This window comes from Ascaphus truei, chromosome 1 (assembly GCF_040206685.1).
Source record: "Ascaphus truei isolate aAscTru1 chromosome 1, aAscTru1.hap1, whole genome shotgun sequence".
NCBI classification, from domain to species: Eukaryota; Metazoa; Chordata; class Amphibia; order Anura; family Ascaphidae; genus Ascaphus; species Ascaphus truei.
This window is the reverse complement of record NC_134483.1, coordinates 418,117,144-418,139,349: the sequence shown is the minus strand read 5'-3', so window position 1 is coordinate 418,139,349 and position 22,206 is coordinate 418,117,144.

The following is a 22,206-nucleotide window of genomic DNA, read 5'->3' as shown; positions in this document are numbered from 1 at the left end:
CTGAAAGAGTAGTACACATTGCTGACGGAATAAATATACGTACTTTCCTATCCCTTTAAACATATTAGCAACATTTTACCATTACTCTAACACATACCTGTTTTGTTATCATGCAACATCTACAACATTGAAAACCGGGTCCACCACGTATGACGTGGGACCCTTGTCATGGGCCAAGGCGTCCTTAAAAAGGATTAGTGATGTAAGTCCCGCCCCCAAGCGACGTGCGCGCCTCAAAGCCTATTGGCTGTCATGTTTTGTTATAGTAACGGTAACTGCAGTGTGTGATGCGTGCGGCTCAGTGTTTGTAGGCGTACCCTGGGCGTTAGCCGAATGTTAATTGAGTGGGAGGAGTGTTAGCGTGCGTTTCACGCTGGCTTAACATGACGTCACACGTATTGCATTTGCGCATTGTGTTATCGGCCGTGCTTTCTGTTCAAACACGTCTGTTTAAAAAGAATACAGATGTACTCGTTTAGAACGAATGTAGTTTCGTCTTCATTGTATTTGAAATAAAGATGTTATGTTTACAGGTATTTTCAACATGTATTGAACGCACAACGTACGCTTTGTTTTGCGCATGCGCTAACAGTTAGTGGAGCCAAGCGTGAAGTGCGTGCGCACACAAAGATGTGCGCGCACATCTTTCAGTATACAGGCAACGTTCACTTCTTATACATAGTTATGCCTGCTACAAATTTAAAGAAACATTACATACTGATGAACAGTTTTACTTCTAACATATAAGTGACTGACGTGTGTATCTACACAATCATATAGAGCTGCGTAACGCGTTGTCACGGATGCATATCTAGTAAGGTGCCATCTTTGACCATCATGTGTTTGCTGTATTTCAGAGATGTCGGGGAAGATACAATCGGATCAATGTATGATTTCAGAAGAGTCTACCTTTATATGAGATGATTGTGAGGAGGAGCCACCGACTACTATACTACATATGGAACTAATTTTATATTGCTTGCAGCGCTTATTAACAAACAATTAAAAATGTGATACCCTTATGCCTATATTGCATAAGCACTTAATTAACATAATGATGTTGCAAAAGAGTGCCTCATGAATTTTTATTGAGTGTTCTTTAATGACTACTAACATTTTATGACATGGTGTGTTTTATATATAACAACCATTCCCACTCTGCTAACACATTTGTGTATTCTAATATGTAATGGAACGTATGACTGTCGAAACTATGTAACAATAATAATAATAATATGAGCATGTTCATGTATAGGGCTGCTAGTTGTACGCAGCGATTTACAGACACATGTTTCAGCCTGAGGTCCCTGGCCCGTGGAACGTACAAATGTTTTTTTGCCGCATGAGGCACAGGGAGATAAAGTGACTTGGCCAAGGTCACAAGGAGCCCACACCGGGAATTGAACCAGACTCCCCTGCTTCAAACTATCAGTGCCAGTGTGTGTCTTTACTCACTGAGCCACTCCTTCTCCCAATGTAAAGGACACTTACAACCAAGTAGCCATTTATTTTTAAAATCTCTTGTTACATGGGTATGTAGATAAAATGGTTTGGGACTGTAGCAAATAATGTTACTGGCCAGATGTTATGGTCCCCTCCAATGCATGATGTTCTGAATATGACATCACCATCATGTTATGAAGTACGTTTCTGTGTATATTTCATTAACCTAACTAACTATAGTTTACTGTGTTTATTAATCGTTTAGAAATACATAGTATAGTCAATATGATGATATAAGCTACCATAATAAAGCTGGTGTTATCATTTGTCGGTGTTATACATGGATCCTACACCAATTGATAGAGACACAAACAGTTGTCTTAAAAAGTGTGTCTATGCTAGTGATGAATGTGCTCCCGTAAGTAAACAAATAAGTACAGTTATCCCCTTTTCTCCAACCACCTCTATATTACATTAATGGAAATTATAAGGAAACATACATAAAATGTGATGAAATGTGAGTAATCATTTTGTAATACAATGCACATGAAAGCTCAAGAGTAGCTAAATGCATATACATGATACAGAAAGTACATATATGTAACATTTGTGTTTAAACCAATATGTTGGGTTTTTAGTTCCAATAATTATAGGAAGATTGAGGTAGCCACATCTTATGAGAGATGTCAGCAAATATACATACCATGATCAGTCATACTGGAGATATACCTATAATGCAAAGGAACAATATATAAATTGCAAACATTGACATGCCATCTTCAGTACCGTAAACAACACAGCAAAGTGTGTATTTGGTGTTAAATGTACAACACCATGTATATTTCATGACATTCAAAATGTAAATCAGCCTGGTGTACACATCATATGGATGTACATGTTACACTGCACCAATAACATTGTATGTAAGCATACTAGAAGCATGAATGATTATGGGCATAATATGTGTTTTGTCTTAGCATAAGGAATAACACAATGCTAAAATATTATTGCTTTGTTACCCAAGTTGTATTCACATACACACAACTAAAGTACAATTGAAGAGGGATTATATAACCTGTGCAACAATAACATACCGGTGCCACATCCCTTTGTGCACACAGCAGAGAAAAGAAAGGTGTGCAACCCATATTCATCTGTGTCCTAACAGAAGGTTATATAAAGAAACATTATTGTTAATATAACATAATTAAACTATAAAAGTAGTACTAGGAACATATGAGTTTGTACTTACAAGAAAAAAATGAATTGATGAGATTCTGTCGTGTCTGGCCACCACTGGCTGTTTGTTCATTTTCAGCAGCTACATGGGTGGGATGCTCGTCTACCAAAGCCTCAGCTAGGTCTGACTGTACATTGTGCCTGAGTGCAACATTGTGCAAAATGCAACAGGCAAGGATAATATCAGACACTTTTTGAGGCTTGTATAGAAGAGCCCCACCAGTTCTGTCCAGACACCTAAACCTGGTCTTGAGTAGGCCAAATGTCCTCTCTATAACAGATCTTGTAGATATATGGGCTGCATTGTACCTGTCCTCTGCTTCAGTTTGAGGGTTTAGCACCGGAGTCAAGAGCCACGGCCTAATTCCGTATCCTGAGTCACCTATAATGAATGGAGCACACATAAGCTGACATTAGTGATCAAATTGTACAATGCCAACATTCCTAAATCAACATGTGTTTTGTGTTAGAACATGTAAATATGTACTCACCCAGCAGCCAACCAGGTTCAAAATGTCCCTCTTCGAACGCATGGAAGACTGAAGAGTTCCTCAGGATAGAGGAATCGTGACTGGAACCAGGGAACTTTGGTACCACATGCATTATCCTCATCGTGGCATCACATACCACCTGTACATTGAGTGAATGGTAGTGCTTCCGATTGCGGTACACATGCTCACTCTGACTAGGTGCAATCAAAGCAACATGTGTGCAATCGATTGCACCCAGCACAGATGGTATCCCTGCTATATTATAAAAGCCAGTCCTGACTTCCAGCCACTCTGTTGCCTCTGTAGGAAAATGAATATAATTCCTAGCGCGTCTATTGAGTGCATAGAGAAACTGGGTCAAGGCCCGCGAGAATGTAGATTGCGAGACCCCGCCCACTATGCCCACAGTTGTCTGGTATGACGCGGAAGCAAGATAATGTAATGAGCACAGCATTTTAACAAGCCCAGGGACTGCACGACCTCTGGCTGTGAAAAAATCTAAATCCCCCCTTATCTCCTCATAAAGAGCTAAGATTGCTGCTGAACTCAAACGATAGCGACTTACAATCTCCTCCTCACTCATCCCATCTAACAGGGTTCTCTCCCTGTACAGACGCGGACGAGGCACAAGTTGTCTCCTCTGTCTTCTCCTCTGATCTCCTGTCCCTCTACCTGTCCCTCGGCCTGTCCCTCTCCCTGTCCCTGTCCCTGTCGTATCCGCGTCACTGTCACTGTCCCTCGGTGTGTCCCTACCTTGCCCTATATCATTCTCTTGATCAGCAAGCATGTCATAGAAAAGAATGTTCCTGCGTCTCCTAAACATTCGCAACATTTTGAAATGAGTAGCTGTGAATGAGCAGGTAATGTGCGTCCTTTAAATAGGTATGTGATGATGTCAGGTGACATAGTAAAATGCAAGGTGTTACATTAACATAATAAAGTACTTCTGTGGCAAGCTGTGTGCACTTGTTGTTCTAAGTATTTGTTGTGTGTATTCTGCAGGGAATGATGATATTTGGCAATGATGTGACGTGAAGCTTTGTACAAAGATTGCTTGCAAATAAATAGTTGCATGTGCAATGCATGTAACACTTGTGAACGCAAGAGTCAGTCATGTAATGAGACAAAAAGGCTGAGATTGACGTGGGAAAAGTTTTGTGTAACATGTGTAATTATCCATGTTATTGTGACATGTTGGCAACAATGAATAGTCGTGTGCATATGCATGCATTTGTGTAAGGAGGATAGTTGGTATAGAATGAGTTTACAAGGTGTCCCAATGATGAATTACTGTACATGTGTGTATAAGTTAGGTTGAAGTGCTTGTAATGCAACGGTTACAATGTAAACATGCAATGTGATTGAGCGTCCAATAAGTGACGTCATGAAAATAGGGAGGACCCAAAAGTATATGTAAACATGAGAAGACAGATGTACATGAACGTTTAAAGATGCGTGTCACATTACAAGCATTGTGTAATGTAAAGGAAGATGAATATACTGTGTATGTGTGACATGTGTGACATGTGTAACATCATGTAAATAATTGTCGCTGAGTTGAGTAAAATGTGTGATATGATGTGAGGTTCTCCTTTAAGAGTGTAGTATAGTATTTTCCCTTGCCACATCATCACATGATGAGTAATGTGACCCGCAAATGCTGAAAACATGTAAAAGTCGAATGTTATGCAAATAAGACACATCAGCTGTGACACAATGCAGGGAATGCCCCCACACTGTAATGCAAATCCCCCTTGTATTGTGAGCAATGAAACGTAAACAGTACTATACTGTTATACGTCCCCGCTCCATTGACTTCCATTGATGTACAGAAGATTTTTTTTTTCTAATTGCTGTTCCGGCAGCCTTAGCGATCGTTCTCCCGTCCAAAATGCCAACTTTAGTTGGCGGGAGAAATCGGCCATAACATCTCAATTTCGTAGTGCCGATCAGCCCCGATAAGCTGTTTTTTTTTGTTGAATCCAGCCGATTTAAAAAAGTGGCGATCAGTGTCGAAAACAGGCTTATCGGCAGGCGACTGGCCATAACCAAATTATCGGCTCCGAAACCTGGCGATATGAAGCACTTATCGGCGCTTACTGAATCTCAAACCCAATTTTGGCTATAACATGGCCATATTTCCCTTATCAACGCTTACTGCATGAGGCCCTTAATGCGGACATGGGTTTTCTCACACCCTATCAAAATTGCTTGTAATTATCCTGCTTGTCTCTATTCTTATCCACACTTTCTCTCCCCCCCAGTATCCCTCCCCTCCCCACCTTTCTTTGACACTGTCCCCTGGCTTCAAACACTTAACACCCTACCTAATCTACAGTAAATATCTGGTTTTTTTTTTGGTTTTTTTCCCCTCTCTCTACACTGTTTTAGCCAATGAATCCTTTGTATATCAGTATTGCTTGACCTGAAGAAGAGAGGATAATTCTCGAAAGCTTGTCCTATGACATAAATTGTTAGTCCAATAAAAAAGGTATCACCTAATACTGAAGAACTCATTTATTCTGCATTATATATATATATATATATATATATATATATATATATATATATATATATATATATATATATACACACACACAAACGAGCCAACGAGTATTCTAAAGCTTGTCTTAAACTTGCCTTAAACTAGCCAGTTTACATGCTGGGTACATTTCAGTGACATTTCTGCAGAGGCTAATGGCCCATCGGATTAACACAGCAGGGTTCCTGACAGGGACCCCCGCTGTTAATCCGATGGGCCATTAGTCTGTCTACAGAAATGTGTGAAATGTTGCAGCATATACCCAGCATGTACCCGGGTCTTTTTAGAGATTGCCCCAGGTTTGTAATTTAGAATAATCGTCGGCACTACAGTATATGTATATATATATATATATATATATATATATATATATATATATGTAGCCCTGGTAAGAAATAGGGCTATATGTCTTTCCTCCTACTGGTATAAGCCCTGTTAAGGGCAGGCTGCCAGTAGTTATCATGGGTTTCCCCCACATCAAGCCCAGCTCTGAGTGGTGGACGTAGGTCACCTGACCCTGTGTGGAAGGCATAGACACAGGGGCGGTACCTGCTGATGTCATGAAGGGGAGGGCTGTCTCAATTTAGAGGTTGCCTGTTCCTGTCAGTGACAGTAGGAGTTCAGTCCTGGGTTCAGCCCTGAGCAGTAGTGTTGGAGTGTCTGACTGGACAGTCAGAGTGTGTGAGCTAGCTAGGTTCCTGAGGAGTAGGGCCTAGTGAGCTATAGGTGGACCAGTGCTTCTCACCCTGCCTAGAGGGTGAGGGAAGAGCTAGCCCCACCCTGAGTGCCCGTGACTTGGGGTGGAGGCAGGGAACAAAGAGCCCCAGAGACCATCCTGAGGGTGTGCAGTCTGGTGAGAGAGAAGACCCTGTACATTGAAGGCAACTGTGTTGCTGTTGTCGCTGTTACGCTGCTGTGTGCTGTGAATAAAGAGCTGCTGCTACTTCTTAAGTAAGAGACTGTGTGAGACTGAAATCTCTCGCCCCTGAGTGGGGCTCTCTGGAAGGATTTCACCCCACTCTGCTAGGGCTTACCAGAGATGGAGGCGTTGCACCACTGAGTAAAGACGGAGGCATCCACCCCAGTAACCTGGCCCTGTTATCCCCCATACCATTGCGGGAGACTCAGGCCCTCCTGTTGCCAGCAGGTATGCACCACCCAGACACACGTAGCCAGACCCTAGTACAGAGTGGGGGGGGGCCCAATCTGCGATTGGCCCCGGGAAGAGGGGCTACATATATATACATATGTTTTCAACAGGTGTCGGACTCTGTCATATCTGGAGGGCAGCATATTTATCCATTTACATAACATGCAGGCATATCCATACTACTTTGGAATAAAAAGTAAAAGTGAAAGTATAACGGTAAATAGAAGTGTTGAAGTATAATGCCAGTGACATGTCTCAAGTTACAGAGGCATTGGATGTGAAACATGTGGTTGTTCTGCATCCTCTAAATTCTACTCCCAGCGTCCACGCAGAAGTAAGTGACAAGCCTGGATGGCCCAGTGCTAAAGTTAAGAAGATGAATGACACTTTTAATGCAGCCCTGTCACTGGCTTGGTAAGCTGTTGTTCTCCAAGTTGGTTATTGTCGTCTAGTGTCAGTCAGATGGGCTTTGTACATGCCAAGAATGCACTAGAGATAGTACAGCTTTATTAGCATTCACAAAACATTACAGACACAGCTCCTTTCCTTCAGGGTTCATTACAACAGAAATGCTCAGACAGCTGTCATTTCAGTAACAAGGTGCATGTTTTAAAAATATCATATTTTACATACCGGGTATGACTGATCACACTACTCCGACGTGTTCATTTTAAATAAAACAAAAAGAGGAGGATTGTCTGGAATCAAGTGGAGCCGAGTGGTGAAAAACATATATTCAACTAATACTAGTTGTTGGAAAGAATATTCCATGTTTATATTAGTTGAAGGTAAAGACGGGTGTAACCAGGTCCCCTCTGGTCCCACGGGTCATCAGAGTTCCCCCTCCCTTCCCCTTACCTCCGGTTGCTAAGGAAGCAAGCGGGTTGCTAGGGAGGCGAGTGGGTCGCCGGAGACCCGCGGTGAGCGGCGGTAAAGGGTGCCGCCATGTTTGGGAGGCGAGTGCATGCGCAGCAAGCACCCGGTGGCCATGACAAGCACGCACATGCGCAGTGGCAGCAAACAGCGTTGGTCAATAGAAATAGGCCTAGGAAGGGGACTACAAGTTCCAGAAGCCTTGGGAATAGGTCACGTGTCACGCGAGAGCCAATGGGGCTGTGGAATTCTCACTGAGGCAATTGGATCCATTTTTGCGCGCTGGGAGCCACGCAGGAGTTGTGATCATGACAGAGAGGGTGAAGGTAGAGTCCAGGGAGCAGTGCTCACCTGGACTAGGCCAGATTTCCCCCAAGGTCCAAGGTAGATCCCCTGAGTTACTGTAGTTGGTGTATGCTGTGTATGCTGCAGGGAAATGCCTTAGATAGGGACCATTTCCCCAGTAATGTGTCAGTGAGAGGCATCAGCTGCAGGACATCACCTCTGAAAGTGAAGTGCAGCCTGTTGCCTGTAATCAAAGCCAGGACACTTCAACAGAGACTATTTTAAGGGGTACACTCCAGCTGGAAGCCCCTCCAGAGGCATCCGCCTACAGAGTCTCACAGCAGATGAGCAGAGGATTTCGGTGTAGAACCACGTCGTTGGTCAACGGAGTCTTCTACTAATTGACCTGGTCTGGACTCGGATCAGGGAGGTATTGTTTAAGTGCACCAACGGGCCCCAACACACAAAGGGACGCGCGCTATCCCACACGTACTCTTTGGGGGAGGGACTGACTTGTAGACACTACGGGGTAAAGTGCCAAGACACTCCAGTACTTTGGGGGTTCCACCTGGGAGGTGTTATTGTGGGGTGAGGCCTTGCATGGCTGGGATATGTTGGGGGTGTATCATTTGTGTTAGTAAATACTGTTGTCATATACCTGTGTGTGATTACTGTGTACATTGTTTCCGGTGAGGGGCTCCTCCCACTACGCTGGGATCCCTCCCGGTGGAGGCGCTGCACCGAGATGATAAGAATACCCAGGCTCCCAGTGGCGGAGGCTCAGACCTCCTGGTAAGCTAAACAGGTGACAGCAGCACGGGTGGTTTCTGTTCCCAGGGGGTACAAGGGCTACACAGGTAAGTTCGGATGGGTGAAATCTTAACTCACAGAGCGTGCATGACTTGGGTTACTCCGAGCTGTGGTCTGGCCTGTTCTTGCAAACTCCCAGTGGAATCCGACTAGTTTTTGTTTTAGCTAAGGTGGAAATCTAACAAAAAGAAGCATTCGTGTGGCGTTTCCTTCATTGTAATGCTACACCGCAGAGTGGAGTGGTGGGTCTCCACAGGAGAAAGCAAAGGAGGATCAGGGAGTGGGGGAGGAGGAGGCAAGAGAGAGACATAAGGGACTTATTAGTTCAACTATGACAGTGCCCATTATAATTAATACGCGCCTCTGTAGACGGGGGGAAAGGGATTCAAAAAAAGAAAAAGAGAAAAACTGAAATCAGGCCCAAAATAGAACAGAAAGTCTAATAAATAATAAAGGCGACACTAGAAAGGAGCATAACGAGGGATTTGATCAGTAAAAAATATAGTTTATAGGCACAAATATCAAAATATTAAAAACTCACTTATAGTATTAAATGCATCGGCACACCCGCCGCCATCATCATCACACTGGAAACGTGTCTGGCTGGTGGGGATATGACTTTCTTGCGGTGAGGGTCCTACACGGAGACACAGCAACACTGCTAAAAGCAGTCTCTGATAGGACGGATAGTCAGCAGCCAAGTGGAGACACTGATAAGGTGGCGTGAAAGCGTGCTAATGAGACGGCCACATTAATAAATAATAAACAAAGAATAATGTAGATGTAGAATAAAATAATTTAAAGAAGAAATTATGTATAGTCATTTGCACGAATAATAAACCACATTATTTTATTTATTATTATCTTTGCTAATGATAAGTCACAATATTTTTTTATTAACATTTTTATAAAATATATTTTAAATAAAATAGGTAGGAAGCCAAAAGGCTACGGCTTACACAATTTAAAGATTTTTTTTATATCAATGTATTGTGACCATCATGCAAAAACAAATCAAACTGACTCAAGCAGCACTTTTCCAGAGTAGAGCGGAGGACCAGTGCTAGGAGGAGCGCGAGTGACGTCATCCGCGTCATCGGGATTCCGGAACCCGCAGGTGATGATTGCAACAGAGGCCTGGAGTGGGTGAGAATGCAACTCGCCCAGTTCCCGGGAGTCACGGCGGTACCTCTAATTTCTTACATTGATCTTATTCACTGCACTTATATAAGCATGCATTCATAAGGGGGGTTTGTTCTTTTATAAACTTTTTTATAGTACCATCTGCACTATTTTTGGTCTCCTTTTTCTCTTGCGTTTTGCTGTACCGAGCTTATCACAACCCACGTGTAAGGAATCGGGGGAACGCGTCCCCCGCGGCACGATCCCTCCTTACCTTCCACTGCACAGCCTCTTGCTGCAAGGATTCTCAGGGCACGTCCCTGACGGAGTGCATGCTCTTTGCCCCCTGACGTGCAACCTCCCGTGCACCTCACAGAGTGCATGCGCCCATGGAGGGCTTTCAGGAATTCCACGGTGCTTGGTTCCGCCCCTCCGCTTGTGACGCACGTGACGCGCGTGCACCGCTTTTCAGCTGCGCATCAACTCTGATCACCCTCACCTGTCTCCTGCACCGTTCACAGCCTATCCCTGCCTCCGTTGTGCTCACACCTCTGCTCCCCCCCCCTCTGTCCCATTGGTTCCCTCCTGCTATATTTGCTTAGCTAGTGCATTGACACTTTGGCTGAGCATAGTCATACAGTAGGTGACCTTGTGTTCCCACTTCCCTGTGCCTTCCTTGTTCCTGTGTCCTGCTTATCTTGTTTGCTGCTTGTCTCCCTGTGTACCGACCTGGCTTGACTTTGGACCTTTCTCTGGATTGCTGGCCCTGGCTTGCCTCTGACCTTCCGTTACTCTCCATCCCTGACCACGGCTAACGGACACCTGACTCCTCTTCTGGCTCCGACCCTAAACCCCGGCACTCCTGACTTCGACTACCCACCTGGCACCTACCTATGACCTTGGCAAATACTACAACTAACCCACTCTCTCCAATCCAGACCCGGCTATCTTGCCTATCCACCCTCTAGTCGTGCCTCCGCTGCTGTGGGTGCGCAGTTTCATACTTTCCCACGTCAGTACCGGGGTCCCGCCTTGTTCGTGGTGAGCGCAAGCGTTACACCACGCTTGTCACAGTTTGGATATGCCCTTGATTTTCCTGCAATTCGTGAGTATAACCATTGGAGGTTATTGATTGACTGAAGGCTTACTGTGTTCTGCAATACTGCTCTATGTTGGGGTTTTTCTCTTTCTCCATTGGCGATATGTCCCCCACACCCCTGATTTTTGGGATGTTCAGCACCCCCACATCAGCAGTTTGTGATACAGTCTAAAGCAATTCCTTCTTCAGAATGGTAGAACATGAAATATACCTCTTGGTTAATCATAGCAGCAGACGTTCTGTGGCATTCATTTCTTAATACACCAGAACTGATGATTAGTGAGTCAATGCCCATAATGTGGCATCTTCCGCTGACTCAAAAATGGAAAGTGCCTACAACAATATCACAAATACTGTGACATTTTAACTAAAATATTGAATTGGGGCAATGTGCTTTTACATTCTTGTTTGTGTTGGTGTTTCAGAGGTGTCCCACTGTGACATATGGCATTTGTCAAATGATTGACACAGCAACATCTTCATTGCTAGTGCCGTGGGAGTTAGAGAAACAGGCACATCTCACACTATTGGTAATTAAAGAGAGTTCCATCATAAGCATTCACTTTTATTTTCATGTAGGCGGCTGTTCAACATAAGGCCAATTGTAAGGAACTGCAATGAATCTAGAAGCCTTGAGAGTTATACAATATTGAGCAATTAGCAAAGACCTACAATTGTAGCACCAGATAGCCAGAAAGCCCAGAGCAAATTAAGTAGATTTGTTTTAATTTCTGTAATTGAATTTGGTTTGAAATATGTGGAGAGAAGATTTCCCTCTATAGGTATTTTACACAAGTTTATGTTTGAAATATACAGTCATCAATTTACTACTCACTTTTTCATGCAAGTCTTCTTTTGGCCAACAACTGCAAATTGGTGTTCGAATGCAGACTTTTCTGAACAAATCCGAAACGTCGCTCCATTTTTTCCTGTTATTACCCCTGGTGCTTGTGATGTTCAATTAAAATTTTTGCATTTGACAACATTGAGTGAGTGCTGTGGATTTTTTGGATTATTGTCATATATATATATATATATATATATATATATATATATATATATATATATATCTCAAAAATGAATAGACAATACCGTTCTGTGGCTAACTAAATGCTTTTATTTGTGTGAGCTTTCGAGATCTCTGATCTCCGGTTATGGTACATTGAATGAAGCAAGGTTTAACTTAAAAACAGTGCATATAAGAATGTTATCTGTGACTGAAACCTAACATCCCCCCTGTGTATTATGCGATTTATGACTTGAGGTGTTAAATAGTCCCTGAATGTTAGTGATGTAAGAGTATGTATGTATGTATGTAAATATAAACTTGTAGAGAGCCCACAGTGTATACAGCGCTTTACAAAAGGTGTGTGTAGAGTGGGAGTGTAGGGGTAGGTGTGGAAATGTAAGAGGCTGTAGCATTACTAAGTGTGTGTAGATACCATGTGGTCCCTATTGGTGTATAGGGATGGAATTACATAGAGTATTTGTATGTGTAAGAGACAGCTGTGTGTGCATTCATATAGCGCTGTGTGTATAGACATGGCCTTTAGCACTCGTGGGAAGAGAGTTCTCTCGTGTCAATTAATTCCTATGGAAGCAGTAAGGGTGTATTTAGTTTTTCACACATGGCTTCTCCATGTTGGCTTTATTTTTGTTAAATAAATCATGACACGTGTAATATGTCATGTGTTGTTGTTCATCTGAGGTTGTATTCACCTAATTTTAAGACCTGCTAAGGAACAGATGATTGTTATTATGTCCTGATATGTAAAACCATGGAATTCAATGAGGGTGTACTTTCTTTTTCACACCACTGTATATATATATATATGATGTACAGTGGCGAGACAAAGTTTGTGAACCTCACTGATAATTACGTAAATTCCATTGTTTTTCCATGAATCAAACCCAGTCTTTTCTTAAATATCCAGTAGTGTTTATATTAACCAATTCCATGGGGCCTATTCTAGTAGCTTCGATGAGTTTGCTGCTACCTCGCAAGGTTTGGCATGTTCCCGCCGAACGGTTTGTCATTTGTGTTATCACGGTATTCAGAAAGAATCAGAAACCCTCTCAAACTGTGAGGTAGGAAAATGCCAAAACTGTACAGTGTAGCAGCAAAGTCATCTAAGATTTTTATAAGTTCTACCCCCAACTACACCACCCCCCCCCCCAACACATACAGTACAGTAATATGCAAAATTACTATTATCAAACTGAATGGGACTGCACGAACCACCGCTGTGTTAATCCGATGGGCCATTAAGAATCTCACAGAAATGTTGTGGCATTTACTGTGAGACTGCCCCAGAATCTCCCAGGTACAAGAGTTCTAATACTTGTGGCTGCATCTGTAGCTAACCACACTGGCAATGAATGGTTGTATTGGCTAGTATTGTGTTTTAATGTTTATTGTGGGTAATGAAGGGGTTAACTCCTCACGCAACATCCCCTCCGCAAGGCTTAAACATGAACCACAGGCCAAAAACCACCTTCACCCACCCTCGCTACCCACAATAAACCAGGCACTGGTAGTTAACCCTTTCATTGCCTTAGCGGTTAGCCGCTAAGGTAATGAAGTTGCCTGTAAATGCATTTTTATTGCATCGGATTGAAGCCGGGGGTCTCCGGAGTTGATATCAATGTGTATCAGCTCCGGAGACTCCCGGCATCAATCCGATGCAGGAAAAATGCATTTTTTTTCTAAGTCTGCTCTCCGATCATATCTCGCTACCCTTAGGCTGACGAGATGAGATCTTCGATAAACTCACAATTCCAGAGCTCCGATTATCTCATCGGAACTACTAGTATAGCCGAATTTTATGGAAATGGCACTATTTGAATTTTTCCAGCTCCTGCTCAATGTGTTTGAGCAGGAGCCAGAAATCGCGAAAAAATTCCTTCTCTGTACGATTGGCGAACTCATCGAGGCTTTCGGAATAGCCACCTTGCAAAATGTCACGAGAATTGCTCAAAATCCTTTATGAGTTGGTTATCGAAGCTACTACCGTAGAATAGGCCCCCATGTCTTATGAAAACAAAATGATGTATGAAATAGGCAAACATTAGTAAGTAAGTGTCACAGCAGGTGAAAAAGTAAGTAATGCTGGTTTTATCAGCTAAATTAAAAGGGCTAGTTAGAATCAAGTGTAATTAGGTACATCTTCAGGTATAGGTTTGGTATGCCCCAGCCTATATAAAGATCAGATATTTTGTGAGTTTGGTTTTTGCCATACAGGTGTGTGGAAACATGTCATGCCATGATCAAAATAAATCTCTGAGGACCTCAGAAAAGCAGTTATTGAGGCTCATCAGTCTGGAAAGGTTTTACAAAACTGTTTCTAAGGATTTGGGGCTCCACTTTACGCTCCTCCCTCTCCTCTCTCCGTTCTGCTTCAGATCCTGACAACCTGGTCAAGAACTACAACTCTGCCTTATCTTCCTCTCTTGATCTACATGCCTCGCTTTCTCTCTGCCGTCCTCACTCTTCTAACCCCAGACCCTGGCTAAACTCCCACACACGCATGCTGCGTTCCTCCACTCATTCCTCTGAACGCCTCTGGAAGAAATCTCATACGCTCGCAGACTTCATTCACTACAAATTTATGCTGTCCTGTTTCAACTCTGCCCTCACTCAGGCTAAACAAACCTACTTTTCATCACTAATCAACACACACAAGTATAACCCACGCCGTCTCTTTTCTGTCTTTGACTCTCTACTCAGACCACCCTCGGCTACCTCCTCTTCTTCCTCCATCTCACCCCAGGACTTTGCTCACTTTTTACAGGAAAAGGTGGAATCCATACATCAGAACATCCCATCTATTGCCTCCTCCAATACCACACCGCTTCACAACTCTCCTCCTGCCTTTCTTGACTCTTTTTCCGCTATCTCAGAGGAGGATGTGTCACTGTTGATCGTCTCTTCTCCCTCTACCACTTGCCCTCTTGATCCCATTCCCTCCCATCTCCTAAAACCTTTTGCTCATACTATAATCCCTACGCTCACACACATTTTTAACTCTTCCCTCTACTCTGGTACCTTTCCATCCTCCTTCAAGCATGCAACCGTTAAACCATTACTCAAAAACAGCAAGCTTGACCCTACCTGTCCGTCTAACTATCGACCTGTCTCCCTCCTGCCTTTTGCCTCCAAACTCCTTGAACATCTTGTAATCTCTCGATTGCTACACTTTCTCAACACCTATTCTCTTCTAGACCCTCTACAATCTGGCTTCCGCACTGCTCACTCTACTGAAACAGCCCTCACTAAATAACTGACGACCTCTATGCTGCCAAAGACAGAGGTCATTACACTCTGCTCATATTATTGACCTCTCTGCAGCATTTGACACCGTGGACCACCCTGTTCTCCTTAACAATCTCCATACTCTTGGTATTCGGAACAAAGCTCTATCCTGGATCTCCTCTTACCTCTCCGATCGTACTTTCAGTGTCTCTTTTGCTAACACCTCCTCCTCCTCTATTGATCTCTCTGTGGTGGTACCCCAGGGCTCTGTCCTGGGACCCCTTCTCTTCTCTCTTTACACACTCTCTCTAGGTGATCTACTGTAATCACATCTTTTGGGTTTAAATATCATCTCTATGCTGATGACACACAAATTTACCTTTCAACCCCTGACCTTACACCTGCTATACAGACCAAAGTTTCTGAATGCCTCTCTGGAATATCATCCTGGATGGCCATCCGCCGACTGAAACTTAACATGTCAAAAACAGAGCTCCTTATACTTCCTCCCAAACCTGGCCCTACTACCTCCTTCTACATTACTGTTGGAAATACAATCATTCACCCAGTAGCCCAAGCACGTTGCCTAGGGGTCACAATCGATTCCTCTCTCTCATTCTCCTCTCACATTCAAAACGTTTCTAAAACTTGTCGCTTTTTCCTCCGCAATATCACAAAGATACGCCCTTTCCTCTGTTGCTTGACTGCTAAAACTCTGACTAAAGTCCTCATTCTCTCACGTCTCGATTACTGCAACCTCCTGCTGTCCGGCCTTCCTGCCTCTCACCTGTCTCCCCTACAATCTATCCTAAACGCTGCTGCCAGAATCACTCTACTTTTTCCTAAATTTGTCTCCGCGTCTCCCCTCCTGAAATCCTTCTCCTGGCTTCCGATCAAATCCCGCATCTCACACTCAATTCTCCTCCTGACTTTTAAAGCTTTACACTCTTCTGCCCCTCCTTACATCTCGGCCCTAATTTCTCGCTATGCACCATCCCGACCCTTGCGTTCTTCTCAAGGATGTCTTCTTTCTACCCCCTTTGTATCTAAAGCTCTCTCCCGCCTTAAACCTTTCTCACTTTCTGCCCCACATCTCTGGAATATCCTTCCCCTCAATACCCGACTAGCATCCTCTCTATCCACCTTTAAGACCCACCTTAAGACACATTTGCTTAAAGAAGCATATGAATAGCACTGGATAATCCTGGACACATGATACATAAAGCTTGGCCCCCTGCAGGCGCACTTACTAGAATTCCCTCCTACTGTCTCTATATGTTCCTCTACCTACCAATTAGGTTGTAAGCTCCTCGGAGCAGGGACTCCTCTTCCTTAATGTTACTTTTATGTCTGAAGCACTTATACCCATGACCTGTTATATACAGTATATTATTTGTTATTTATATGATTACAGCATGTATTACTACTGTAAAGCGCTATGTAAATTTATGGCGCTATATAAATAAAGACATACAATACACCAATCCACTGTCAGACAAATAGTCTACAAATGGAGAAAGTTCAAGACCACAGTCACTCTAGCGAGCGGTCGGCCTACCAAAATCTCTCCAAGAACAAATCGGCAAATCACCCAGGAAGTCACAAAGAACCCCAGAGTAACATCCAAGGATCTGCAAGCCCCTCTTACCTTGGCTAATGTGAGTGTTCATGACTCAGCTATCAGGCAAAGAGTGAACAAGAATGGTGTTCATGGAAGGATAGTGAGGAGGAAACCACTGCTCCCTAAAAAGATCATTGGTGCCCATCTGAAGTTCGACAAAGAGCACATAGATGATCCACAAGACTCCTGGAACAATGTTCTCTGGTCAGTCGAGTCAAAGGTAGAACTTTTTGGCCTCAATAATAAATGTTATGTGTGGCAAAACCCAAACTGCGTTTGAACAGAACAACCTCTGGGGGTGGGAGTATGATAGTTTGGGGCTGCTTTTCTGCCTCAGGGCCAGGATGGCTTGCTATCATTGACACAACCGTGAATTCTGCATTGTATCAGAAGATTCTGAGAAGAATGTTAGGCCATCCGTCCATGAGCTGAAGCAAAAATGGGTCATGCAGCAAGATAATGATCCTAAACGTACAAGCAAATCTACAAGAAAGGCTGCAGAAGAAGAAACTCCACGTTTTAGAATGGTTTCATCAAAGCCCATTGAAATTTTGTGGCAGGACCTAAATCGAGCTGTCCAGCGAAGGAAGTCCTCAATGTCACTGAGTTGAAGCAGTTATGTAAGGAGGAATGGGCTAAAATGCCTCAAAACTGATGTGAGAGACTGACCAGTAGTCACAGAAAACAGTTGAAGTCATTGCTGTTCAAGGGGTACTGAATTTAAAAGTTCACATACTTTTTCACACATGAATATTGAATGTGTAATAATTTGTGAATAAATAAATGTTGAAAAAGTATAATGTTTTGGGGTAATTTGTTTGACCAGGTTATCTTCTTGTATTATTAGTACTCAGATTAAGATCTAATAACAGGTTTGAAATATGTGAAAATTTGGTTCCCAAACGTTTTGTCACCACTGTGTGTGTGTATATATATATATAATTTTTTTTTTTTTTTATATATATATTATCACTCTGGTTGATTAATGTCCCTATTACCAATTATGTGATTCTACAGTTATTTTAATCTTGTATTGTACCCATTAGTTCTTACTAGCACCTATTTTGGAGCACAAATGGTGTCACAGCAGTTTATTAGATGTTGTTTGCTTCATCTACTAGAGATTTGGGGTTTCCCTGTACTCTGATTCCTTTTATGTAAACGGTATTTGACTGTATTCAGGTACTTTCCCTGTTGACTGTTTTCTAGTTAAACCGTGTTTTTTATTTATCAGTATTCTATTATTCATGCTTTCCAACACCTTCATGTCAAATACAAATTTCGTATTTGCAGAAAGGCTGAATACATAAAGCCTTCATATAGGCTCTGTGCTGTCAGGGTACCCAGGGTGTACATCCATCATGCTTCTTTTTTTAATAGAGCATTGCCCAGATCTCCTCTTTTGATACCCAAGGATACTTGATCTATCCCTTGAAATCTTAGGCATGTTGTATTCCCCCTGTGAATTTGGTTCGTATGTCTTGATATGGTGGTATCAAGTTTATTTCTGATAGTCCAGATAAGTTCAAGTGTGCTTCTTCTTAGCTGACGTGAGGTCTTGCCCACAGACTTGATTCCACATTTACACGTGGCTATTATTCTGGAAGCCAGAGGGTCACGTGGTGATGACTTAGCTCAGATAGTGTCAACTCGGCCCTCTTTTACAAGCACGACAAGGTCTGTTTCTTTTCTTACTTTATTTTGGAGAAAGCAGGGAAAAACAGTTTCTTGTGTAGAGGTGTAGGTCTAAATATCTCTGTGTGTGCTTAGTAGTAAAGGGTGGTGAAAAGATAATCCTGCAGCACCATTACAGCGGTTACAGCAAGGTACTCACGAGTCCAGTAGTGTGGTGGAAAGGAAATGGCAATGTATGCTAGGTAGTAAGATAGTCTGGGGACAGACCATCTGTGGGCAGAGCAGAGGGGGAGAAAGCAGACTAGCCCATTTGAGAGAAAAGCTGGGGCTGCTATGGCAACTCACAGGAGTGTCTGGGGGAGCTACAACATGTAGCAATAATGTTGCATCTCTAATACAGCAAGCTGCTGAGAGAGGGGAAATGGCACTGTATTTATCACACAAGCACTGTGTTTGTGTGCAGAACCAAACACATACAGCTGGCACTAATAAGCTGGCAAGCAGGGCTGCAAGGAAAGGGGGGGGGGTGAAACAGAAGTGCAGACAGGGGTATTCCTGTTCCATGACAGCTATGTAGATCACCCCCCATGGATTTGCAGTTTATAAACCTTTCTATGTCCTAAGATTTTGTGTAATTTTAGTTGTGGAATTGTTTTGATGGGTTTATGTATTGGCAGGTTCTACAGCTCCCGCAAAAGGAAGTATCAGTAGTCTTGGACTTTAGCCAGGTGTTCTCTCTTTTACAGTACGCTGATAGTGGCTGTGTACTAATTGGTCAGACAATTTCATGCAGTGTCTATATTTTATTGTGGGTGTTAGGTTCAGATTTTTTTTAAATCATCATCCTTAGTAGGAAACAGTATGCCAGTATTTGATGTTTTCCCACTGTTTATTGTAGTACTGTACCAATTATTTTTATATGGTTATCTTTTCTTTCTGGTATCTTATCTCCATACAGTAAAGTGCTTTGGACGGTTTTCTTTGCCCTCTTGCATGCTTTTTCAATGCAAGTTCGGCTATATCCCCTATTGGAGAATTTACGCCTCATTATTTCTGACTGTTCCTCAAAACTTTCCTTAGTTGAACAATTTTGTTTTGCCCTCAAAATTGTCCTACTGGTATGCCCTGTATAAGAGGTCTAGAGTGATGGCTATTGGCCCTAAGAAGATTGTTCGTTGCTGTTTTTTTTGGTATGGACAGTTGTTTGCAAAGCTCTATTCTTATCTTTCCAGATCTCTAATTCCAGAAAGGTGATTTTATTCAGACAAACTTCACTTGTTCAATACCTTCCATGATATATATTTTTTAAATATATTTTTTAAGCATTTTTCAACCCCTCAGGCATATGCGAGTACCCAGAGACTCTCAATAGAACATACAATCTCGCAGTACACTAGGGACTGCGCGCGCATTTTTTTCCATTTTTTTTCCCTTTTTTTTTTTTTTTTTTACAACACGGAACTTTATTAAAACAAAATTGGACATTCACAATGGCATACGATTGCATTGCCTAAGCTAGAAAGCACATGCAACTCTTCAACTATGAAAAACTTTATTAGTGATCAGTCCACTACACAAACGCGACCCAATAGAAGATGGGATGCGCGCGCACCTCACAAGATGGCGACGTCCCGTCGCATTAAAGAAACGGAATCAGATCAATACAACGATCTGGATTGGCTTAACCCAGCATAAAAGAGACTGGGAATAGCAGGACCACATCTACAGAGCCTGAGGAAGTCCAGTACTTGGATGAAACGCGTTGCTCTTTTATCTAGAACATTTTACAGCGCATTACAGAGGTGACAGAGGTGTAGTTGCAGCTCCCCATCCGGACGTGGAAGAGAGAGACCCCTACAACTATACACCACACTGTCTACCCCTTGCTTTTACCTCCCACAGAATCGTTTTGCTTTCTGTGTTTGTTTTTATTTCTTATGTTTTTTATTAAAGTTAGTTTTTCACCCTCCAGACATTAGTGTCTTTTTATATATGTTAACCCCATCTTCATCATCAGTTACATCTGGAACAGAAGAGCAAGATACCGCTAGGAGTGTGTACTCACACTGGCCCGTGTGAGTATTGTGATATATTTACCACTAATACCCCTACACCCCACCCTTCTATCACCTGGTATTGATTGGGCAATACCCATAAATGAACAAGATACCAAGATAAGACTACACTCACACTAGCCCGTGTGAGTGCCAGATTATAATTTTTTTGGTGGTCCATAAACACACCATCCCCCCCCCTCATTGACGTATATATATGTATATGTGTTAACCCTATCCTCCTTTCTGTTTATACGAGAGGAAATCCCCCTGGAGCGGCACTGTGAACCAACGAAGCAAGCGGCCCACATATCAAGAAGAAGAACTCGCATCGCAAGAAGAAAAGCCTCGTCAGAAGCACACGGGACTCCCAAAGAAACTCTGATGCGACTGGGCTTACACAAGGCCGTGTAAGTTATATATACCTTTATTTTATTTCACCATCTCACCAACACACATACACCCATGTGTGCCTATCCTTCCAATTAGACATTAGATACCTGAGCTACCACACTTGCTCAGGATATAACTTCTTCATCTCAAAGAGCAATTACAAGTTCTATAACACTGCCTGTTTCCAACTATTGTGCTCCCCCATCCTTTTTGTATTCAAACTTCACTTGTGTTTTAGATTGTGTTCATTCGTATTTAAGACGTTCACAAACTCGTGAAATGTCTCCTCTGTTCCCTCCCACAGTATTAGCACGCCATCTATATCGCGGGACCAGAGCTCTATATACTATGTATATTGTTGCATATCTTGTGCAAAGACCGTCGTTTCCTCCCACCATCCCAGATAGATGTTCGCATACGTGGGTGTGCATGTTGTGCCCATGGCCGTACATTGTAGTTGGTGATAGTATTTCCCATGAACAGGAAATAATTATGGAAGCGTACAAAGTTTAATCATTCACAAATAAATGTATTATGATTTGCGCATTCTACTCACTTGGCTCTTAGAAAATGGGATACAGATGCCACACCTACTTTATGTTGGATAATAGTGTATGGTGATTCGACATCCAGGGACGCCAAAAAATTGTCTGGGGGAAGCATTATACCATCTATTTTCCTTAACACATCTGTAGGGTATTTGGTATAAGATGGGAGACTTGTCACATAAGGTCTTAATACAACATCTACATAAGTGCTATATTTTTTGCTTATGTAGCCAAGCTCCCATTGGACTACAAACTCTCTGGCCCCTTTAGCACTGTAAGTCCCAGTAAAGAGTGGGCAGTGTTGGGAACAAATCCTGCAGGGCCTGGTTATATTGTTATATGTGTGTTACCTAATAAAGTTCAGGAATAGCCTGGTATTACAAGGGGGGCCTACGACTAATAGGAGGCCGGCTTACAAATCACTCCCCTGGGAAGGAGGGGTTTCCCTCTAGAGTTTAGAGTAAGTGTTTTTGGAAGTTAGCTCTGTGCTGCCCTCCCTGCTATGAGGACGAAGCATTAAGCCTCTCCTGGGAAGGAGCAAGGTATGCTGAGGAGGGGTGCTCAGGGTCTCAAGCCCTGGGTACATCCCTCCAGGGAATGATGCCTGTAATATTGTACTGAACCCAATAAAGCCCAGTTATATCATATC